This window comes from Oncorhynchus gorbuscha, linkage group LG15 (genome assembly GCF_021184085.1).
Source record: "Oncorhynchus gorbuscha isolate QuinsamMale2020 ecotype Even-year linkage group LG15, OgorEven_v1.0, whole genome shotgun sequence".
Taxonomy (NCBI): domain Eukaryota; kingdom Metazoa; phylum Chordata; class Actinopteri; order Salmoniformes; family Salmonidae; genus Oncorhynchus; species Oncorhynchus gorbuscha.
Genome location: NC_060187.1, coordinates 21,516,193 through 21,525,117, shown reverse-complemented (window position 1 = coordinate 21,525,117; position 8,925 = coordinate 21,516,193). Strand labels below are relative to the sequence as shown.

Sequence of the window (8,925 nt, the reverse complement as noted above, 5' to 3'; positions counted from 1 at the left end):
GGTGCACTTCACAATATAGATAGATTCATGAGGGAGGAAAATTATGTGGATATATTGAAGCAACATCTCAAGACATCAGTCAGGAAGTTAAAGCTTGGTCTCAAATGGTCTTCCAAATGGACAATAACCCCAAGCATACTTCCAAAGTTGTGGCCATCACAAAGCTCTGACCTCAATCCTATAGAATATTTATGGGCAGAACTGAAAAAGCGTGTGCGAGCAAGAAGGCAACTTATTGTGGGATGCTTGTGGAAGGCTACCCAAAATGTTTGACCCAAGTTAAACAATTTAAAGGCAATGCTAGCAAATATTAATTGAGTGTATGTAAACTTCTGACCCACTGGGAATGTGTATTTCACATTCTTAAAATAAAGTGGTGATCCTAATTTACTTAAGACAGGGAATTTTTACTCTGATTAAATGTCAGGAATGATGAAAAACTGAGTTTAAAGATTTTGGGGTGTATGTAAACTTCCGACTTCACCTGTCAATGAGTTAATTCAGCCGCATACAAACATGGTCTCTTTCTTGATTAAGGCAGCTCCAAAATGCAGGTGTTTCAGCCTTGCTCAGTTCAGTGTGCTGTGTGGCTATATTGACGAAAAGCAGATTCCATATGGGATCAAATAGTGGGCTTTTGCACAGATGGGGCTCCATCTATGGCAGGACAAGCCTCTGCAATCTAGTTATGAATGTGTCTCACTCTGCAATTTTCATTGTATGATACATTAAGACTGTCAGCATTTCATTACAGTATGATTTGGCCAATTTTGTATATTTGCCCTACATTTTTATTTAAAAATATATTTCTTACAAATACATTTAAATGCATGTTATAATATATTTGAGTAAACATTTCCAAATACATAAAAAAAATATATCGACCAAATTTATCGATTAATACATATGAAAATATATTTTTTAATGTTTTTCAGAATGTATTTTGAAATACATGAAATACTTTTCCTGATATATTTAGCATATATTGTGATATACAGTGCCTTTGGACCCCTTGTCTTTTTCCACATTTTGTTACATTACAGCCTTATTCTAAAATATATTAAATGTTTTTTTTCCTAATCACACAATACCCCATAATGACAAAGCAAAAACAATATTTTTTTTTGCAAATGTATTAAAAATAAAAAACAGAAATATCATATTTACATAAGTATGCAGACCCTTTACTCAGTACTTTGTTGAAGCACCTTTGGCAGCGATTACAGCATCGAGTCTTCTTGGGAATGACGTTACAACTTGGCACACCAGTATTTTGGGAACTTCTCCCATTCTTCTCTGCAAATCCTCTAAAGCTCTGTCAGGTTGGATGGGGAGTGTTGCTGCTCAGCTATTTTCAGGTCTCTCCAGAGAGATGATCGAACAGGTTCTAGTCCGCACTCTAGCTGGGCCACTCAATGACATTCAGAGACTTGTCCCAAAGCTACTCCTGCGTTGTCTTGGCTGTGTGCTTAGGATCGTTGTCCGGTTGGAAGGTGAACCTTCACCCAGTCTTTGGAATGCTTTGGAGCAGTTTTTCATCAAGGATCTCTCTGTACTTTGCTCCGTTCCTCTTTGCCTCAATCCTGACTAGTCTCCTGGTCCCTGCCGCTGAAAAACATCCCCACAGCATGATGCTGCCACCACCATGCTTTACTGTAGGGATGGTGCCAGGTTTCCTCCAGACGTGACGTTTCGCATTCAGGCCAAAGAGTTCAATCTTGGTTTCATCAGACCAGAGGATCTTGAATAATTATGTAAATACGGTATTTCTGTTATTTAAAATATTTTATACATATGCAACCATTTCTAAAAACCTGTTTTCACTTTGTCATTATGGGGTATTGTGTGTGGTGAGGATTTACAATTTTAAAAACAAACAAGAATTAGAATAAGACTGTAACGTAACAAAATGTGGAAAAAGTCAAGGGGTCTGAATACTTTCCGAAGGCACAGTTATTCTGTAATATATGCTGGAATGTATTTCAAATGTATTAAATATAATTATTTGGTCAGTTTTTTATATTTCACATGTATCCCCAAACATTTATCTAAAACTATATTTTGTATGTATTTTTTTCCTGTATTTGTTTAAAATAAGGCATTTGTTATTAATTATATGAAGTGTGCCTTGGTCCTTGTTGTTTTACTGACTCAGTTGTATTGATGAGGGCACACTGCAGCATAAGATAAAGTAAAACAAAAACAAGTGTTTCATATTGGACAAGTTTGGTTTGTCCCTCCTTTTCCAGTCTATTTTTTTCCATTCGTGACAAATGAATATGACCCTGATGTTTGACACCCGGACCAAAATAGTTTGTAACAGCACCATCTTTACCTATTCTCCTGTGGACATGTCTAGGTATTTAGACTGGAGCTGATGATGAAAGGACAGGACAGGCAGTCTCATCTGAGGGACAGGGGAGATAGGGAGGACAGAAAAAATAATTGATAAACCTATCTTGATTACACCAGAATCTTTTGTAGCAGGATAAATATGATTATGTGGTGTGTCACATTCTTGTCCAGGCTGGTAGAAAGGAATGTAGGAGCAACAGGCTGTGGTGTTGTTGGCACTGCCCTCCTCTGTGGTGTTGTTGGCACTGCCCTCCTCTGTGGTGTTGTTGGCACTGCCCTCCTCTGTGGTGTTGTTGGCACTGCCCTCCTCTGTGGTGTTGTTGGCACTGCCCTCATCTGTGATGTTGTTGGCACTGCCCTCATCTGTGGTGTTGTTGGCACTGCCCTCATCTGTGGTGCTGTTGGCACTGCCCTCATCTGTGGTGTTGTTGGCACTGCCCTCATCTGTGGTGTTGTTGGCACTGCCCTCCTCTGTGGTGTTGTTGGCACTGCCCTCCTCTGTGGTATTGTTGGCACTGCCCTCCTCTGTGGTGTTGTTGGCACTGCCCTCCTCTGTGGTGTTGTTGGCACTGCCCTCATCTGTGGTGTTGTTGGCACTGCCCTCCTCTGTGGTGTTGTTGGCACTGCCATCCTCTGTGGTGTTGTTGGCACTGCCCTCATCTGTGGTGTTGTTGGCACTGCCCTCCTCTGTGGTGTCCTCCCTCCAGAGGGCCGAAAGCAGGTCCGGCCGGTAGGCAGCAAACAGCTGACCAAACAGCTGAGAGGCGGTGAGCCACACCCAACAGTGGGGGAAGCACAAGTTGGTCTCAACATGAACTGGTGGAGGGAAATATTACACCATTTCACCAAGCAAGCAGTACAGAGAATAAACTATTTATTTGAGAAATCAATTAAATAATCGCTGAATTGATGTAGATCTATAGTTCTACATAGCCATCATCATCGACCCAAAGAAGAAGAGGTGAGAAACGTGCAAAGAGGTGAACAATTGTGAGACATGAGTTTAATCACACTGCTGTACAGAGCAGGCAATAAACGTAACGTACCACAGTACTGTAGGCCCAGTTGTCTCTCTCCAGACAACTGAGATATTTGAGGTGATTTTCAGACTGGGCTCACGTCACAGATATGATATACAGAGGTAGTAAAGCTGGGTCCCTGAGCTGTTAGTGCTGTCGTGCCAATTCCTATGTTCGCAACTACAAGACAGCACAAACAGATGGCATGACAGCACAAACAGTTCTGGGACCAGGTTCTAGGTACTGTTGTAGTGTCTTAACCAGCATGTTAGTGAGAGTGTCCTGAGGCTTGCTGAGCTCCAGGAGGCTACAGTCCTTGGTGAGTTTGAAGACCAGGGTCAGGAAGCTGAACAGCTGTTTGTCTGCTGCCTTATCATCCTGCTCCTCCTCACTAACACAGAGACAGATATAGAGCAGCTGTTAGCATTGGTTATATAAGATTGTAATGAAAAGATAAATACCTACATCATGCTTTGATAATGATTTTGGAAGCATACCTTTTAAAATATTTTGATAACTTAAAAGTTTTATAAAAGAGTAAATGTTTCTCGATAAGGGGCGATAAGGGGCAGCAGAGCATCTAGACAACGGCCAAACTGAACGCCCTCCCCTCCACATTCACAAACAGCCCACACACCTGGGCCCCGAGACGACGCAGACACACCTGTGGGTAAGGGTCTGAGGTTAGAGCAGGAAGGCATGGGGTACGTGTCAGTGATCTTATACCATATTTGATTTTATATTACATTACACTTATTAATTCAGTCTTATCGAGGATATAAACACAAACATATGTAGCTTGAAGTAGTTCTGAACGAGGTGAAAGTTCTCTCTGAGGTCAGAGGCCAGACTTAGAGAAGTCTTTTCTCAGGACAACACACCCTTTGTACAGTTTTCACATTTTGCTGCTTTAAAATGAAATCAAAACATTAATTAAATTAGATGTTTTTCCTACTGATCTACAAATGCTACTGTACATTTTCTAAGTGAAAATGTTCTTAATTACAAGTAAAAAACAAAGATGTCTTGATTGCGTATGTCTTCCCACCCCAGAGTTAGGACATGGTGGAAGCACTTTTGTCAGCCATTACAGCTGTGAATTCTTTTGAATAAGATTCTACCAACTTAGGGCAACATACACTGAATATACTAAACATTAGGAACACCTTCCTAATATAGAGTTGCAACCTTGTCTCTGATCTTGAAGCAAATTTAGGTCAGGACTCATTCCGCAACACTCAACACCTCTTGGAAAGCCATTCTGATGTCACTTTGGCAATTTGTGTAATTGTCCAACTCTGTTCCAGTGTTAGATTTTCAGAAGACAGAGGCAGGGTTTCCTGTAACTTTTGAACATGTGCTTTGCTACATTTATATTTATTTTGATCCTGACAAACTCTCAAGTCCTTGCCAGTGACAAGTATACTCATAACATAATGCTGCCAACACAATAAAATACTGTTTGCTTATATCAGTTGAAGGTAGCAGACAGACACCAGCGTATGGCGTCAGTGTTTGTAGAAGAAACCAAGATGAGGGAGGGAGGGTAATGGGACATGCTGATAAGGCCTCTACTAACACAATGTTCCTGGTTACACTGTAACCACAGAGAAGTTCAAACCAGCTCCAAACCAACTTCAACCCTGAAATAGTTACACAACATCCACATAATATTACTGCAACCATGTAAGACCAGAGCCCCAAAAATTAGTATAAGTGAACCTCAACACCAATTCTACAATACAGAGAACAGGTTTTAAATAGTTAAACAAAAATATATAAATTACGTTTCCCACACCCCTTCCCCCTTTCTATCACTGTGCAGCTGCACCCCTCTAGAGGAACCAGGGAGACAAACAAAGACAGTTTGAGCAGAACCAACATCGACAGGACATTGAATGAGGGAGAGAGAGAGAGAGAGAGAAAGAGAGAGATGGACAGAGAGAAAGAGAGGGATGGAGAGAGAGAAAGAGAGAAACAGAGAGAGAGAGAAACAGAGAGAGAGAGAAACAGAGAGAGAGAGAAACAGAGAGAGAGATGGAGAGAGAGATGGAGAGAGAGAGAGAGAGAGAGACAGAGAAACAGAGAGAGAGAAACAGAGAGAAACAGAGAGAGAGAAACAGAGAGAGAGAGAGAAACAGAGAGAGAGAGAGAGAGAGAGAGAGAGAAACAGAGAGAGAGAGAGAGAGAGAGAGAGAGAGAGAGAGAGAAACAGAGAGAGAGAGAAAGAGAGAGAGAGAGAAACAGAGAGAGAGAGATGGAGAGAGAGATGGAGAGAGAGATGGAGAGAGATAGAGAGAGAGAGAGAGGGGGAAAAGGAAACAGAGGTAGAAAAAGATAGAGAGATGGTGAGGTGGAGAGGTAGAGAGGTGGAGAGGGTGACAAAGTATGAAGGAGAGAGCAAAAGAGGGAGAGAGAGAAAGAGAGACCAAGATGAAGAGTGAAAATGAGATAGAGAAGGGAGGGAGAGAGAAAAAGTGCGTGGGAGATGGAGAGAAGAAGATAGAGAAAGAGATACCTAGAGTGAGAGAGAAAAGGAGAGAGAGAAAGGCTAGAGAGACCAATAGAGAAATGTACTGTAGAGGGGAGCGGGAAGAGAGGGGTGGATGAGAAAGATATTTTCAATTAGTGATTCTGCCATGCTTTTCTCTCCTCGAAGACACAGAGATGCTGCCCTTTGTAAGAGAATAGTCTATCTTATTCTCTACTTATCCAGAGTTTATTTAGAGATTAATTCAGATGTTTCTAGGCTCTCTTTGTCTGTTTGAGAAGCTCAATATGCATTTCAGTGTGTATATCAGGATTGTTTTCAGTTCAATGTGGGCTTCACAGTGTGCATGGCTTGTTGAATGTGTGTCTGAATGGTGTGTGTATACAGATTGACTCATCAAAGACACATTACTCATTCATGTCTGCTGCAGATTCCGGAAAGAGTGAAGTTCCACAGGAAGAAACACAGGCAAGTTCAGTCAGCCAAATAAATGGCTCTGAATGGTGGGGAGAGAAGGTTCTCCTCCACCCCTCTCTAGTCCCATCAAACTCTTTACCTCCCCTTCTCTCCCATCTTCAACCTAACAGAGCCCCTCTCCTTCATGTGGAGTGGCTTGGTATTGGTAGTTGCTCTAGTGGAACTCTCAGAGAGGAGAGAGGGATAAGGGAAAGGAGGGATAGGACAAAAAAGATCATTCATCACATTTTATTCTTGTTCAAGAAAACCCAAAATGCTCAGGTCAAAGCCTTCCAGCCTTTATCTGAAAGGGAGTTGTTGGAGTCCACCTTGACAGAAAGAGTCATATAGCAACAGTGAGCCACAGAGAGAAAGTGTCCTATGAACGAGCTCACATAATGTCTTTGACCCCCGCAGTCAGCAGCGGCAGTGTAGCCTAGTGGTTAGAGCGTTGGACTAGTAACCGGAAGGTTGCAAGTTCAAACCCCTGAGCTGACAAGGTACAAATCTGTCGTTCTGCCCCTGAACAGGCAGTTAACCCACTGTTCCTAGAATTTGTTCTTAACTGACTTGCCTAGTTAAATAAAGGTAAAGTAAAAAATAAAAATCTATGCCTGTTCAGACATTATCAATGACCTGTCATCATTACATAGATGATGTTTGTTAAATACCCCATGATCGCAGGAATCCAGTTTGATTTTTCTGTCCTGATGGTGTACGAAGGGTCTAAGTATTCCGTCATTATCAAACCACACATGGTCTCTCTCCCTGCAACTCTACAGTGGGCAAATCAGGGGCTGACTCTGGGCCAGAACACACACAGACTCGCACGCTCCAAACGCACACATCCACACACACACAGTGGCACACACAGTGACTCACAAACACACAAATGCACACACACTAGGGGTACGTGTTTAAACAGTTGGGTTGGCTGAGAGAGGGATGAGGCTTGGAGGACAGAAGCTTCAAGAGGGACACCATTGTTCCTGTTCCCAAGAAAGCTAAGGTAACTGAGCTAAACGACTACCGCCCCGTAGCACTCACTTCCGTCATCATGAAGTGCTTTGAGAGACTAGTCAAGGACCATTTCACCTCCACCCTACCTGACACCCTAGACCCACTCCAATTTGCTTACCGCCCAAATAGGTCCACAGACGATGCAATCTCAACCACACTGCACACTGCCCTAACCCACCTGGACAAGAGGAATACCTATGTGAGAATGCTGTTCATCGACTACAGCTCGGCATTCAACACCATAGTACCCTCCAAGCTCGTCATCAAGCTCGAGACCCTGGGTCTCGACCCCGCCCTGTGCAACTGGGTACTGGACTTCCTGACGGGCCGCCCCCAGGTGGTGAGGGTAGGCAACAACATCTCCTCCCCGCTGATCCTCAACACGGGGGCCCCACAAGGGTGCGTTCTGAGCCCTCTCCTGTACTCCCTGTTCACCCACGACTGCGTGGCCACGCACGCCTCCAACTCAATCATCAAGTTTGCGGACGACACAACAGTGGTAGGCTTGATTACCAACAACGACGAGACGGCCTACAGGGAGGAGGTGAGGGCCCTTGGAGTGTGGTGTCAGGAAAATAACCTCACACTCAACGTCAACAAAACTAAGGAGATGATTGTGGACTTCAGGAAACAGCAGAGGGAACACCCCCTATCCACATCGATGGAACAGTAGTGGAGAGGGTAGCTAGTTTTAAGTTCCTCGGCATACACATCACAGACAAACTGAATTGGTCCACTCACACTGACAGCGTCGTGAAGAAGGCGCAGCAGCGCCTATTCAACCTCAGGAGGCTGAAGAAATTCGGCTTGTCACCAAAAGCACTCACAAACTTCTACAGATGCACAATCGAGAGCATCCTGGCGGGCTGTATCACCGCCTGGTACGGCAACTGCTCCGCCCTCAACCGTAAGGCTCTCCAGAGGGTAGTGAGGACTGCACAACGCATCACCGGGGGCAAACTACCTGCCCTCCAGGACACCTACACCACCCGTTGTTACAGGAAGGCCATAAAGATCATCAAGGACATCAACCACCCGAACCACTGCCTGTTCACCCCGCTATCATCCAGAAGGCGAGGTCAGTACAGGTGCATCAAAGCTGGGACCGAGAGACTGAAAAACAGCTTCTATCTCAAGGCCATCAGACTGTTAAATAGCCACCACTAACATTGAGTGGCTGCTGCCAACACACTGTCATTGACACTGACCCAACTCCAGCCATTTTAATAATGGGAATTGATGGGAAATGATGTAAATATATCACTAGCCACTTTAAACAATGCTACCTTATATAATGTTACTTACCCTACATTATTCATCTCATATGCATATGTATATACTGTACTCTACAACATCGACTGCATCCTTTGTAACACATGTATCACTAGCCACTTTAACTATGCCACTTTGTTTACTTTGTCTACACACTCATCTCACATGTATATACTGTACTCGATACCATCTACTGTATGCTGCTCTGTACAATCACTCATTCATATATCCTTATGTACATGTTCCTTATCCCCTTACACTGTGTATAAGACAGTAGTTTTGGAATTGTTAGTTAGATTACTTGTTGGTTAT

At 43.3% G+C, this 8,925-nt stretch overlaps 1 non-coding gene across 1 annotated transcript; it reads right to left on the bottom strand.

Moving 5' to 3' along the window:
- Window positions 1-3,341: 3,341 nt before the first annotated feature.
- Window positions 3,342-3,468, bottom strand: LOC123998381. Its single transcript, XR_006832278.1, has one exon. It is a non-coding gene; the product is annotated as a small nucleolar RNA ACA64 (small nucleolar RNA).
- Between the last annotated feature and the right edge of the window lie 5,457 nt (window positions 3,469-8,925).